Source organism: Phalaenopsis equestris, unplaced genomic scaffold, assembly GCF_001263595.1.
Source record: "Phalaenopsis equestris unplaced genomic scaffold, ASM126359v1 Scaffold000759, whole genome shotgun sequence".
Classification (NCBI taxonomy): domain Eukaryota; kingdom Viridiplantae; phylum Streptophyta; class Magnoliopsida; order Asparagales; family Orchidaceae; genus Phalaenopsis; species Phalaenopsis equestris.
Genome location: NW_018165199.1, coordinates 263,882 through 264,227, shown reverse-complemented (window position 1 = coordinate 264,227; position 346 = coordinate 263,882).

The window sequence follows — 346 nt, the reverse complement described above, 5'->3', positions numbered from 1 at the left end:
TCAATTTGAGCTTAGCCCAAAGCTAGCCCAAGTTTGACCCAAGTTTAGCCCTACATGCTTAATTTAGGTCTAAATCCAAACCCATCAAAATCCATTCAAATTGACCATCAAATCAACTTCAAAACAATTTTTATCCTTCATGAAAATTGTTCATCATGATGTTTTTCACAAAATACAACAATTAATTTGGAATTATCCCATGGCTAGCCCAAGTTTGACCCCAACTTAGCCCAATATGCTTAAAATGGGTCAAAAATCAAAAATCCACCAAATTGATTAACCAATTGACTTCAAAATGACTTTCACCCTTCATGAAAGTTGTTCCTCATGATCTCCTACACCAAAT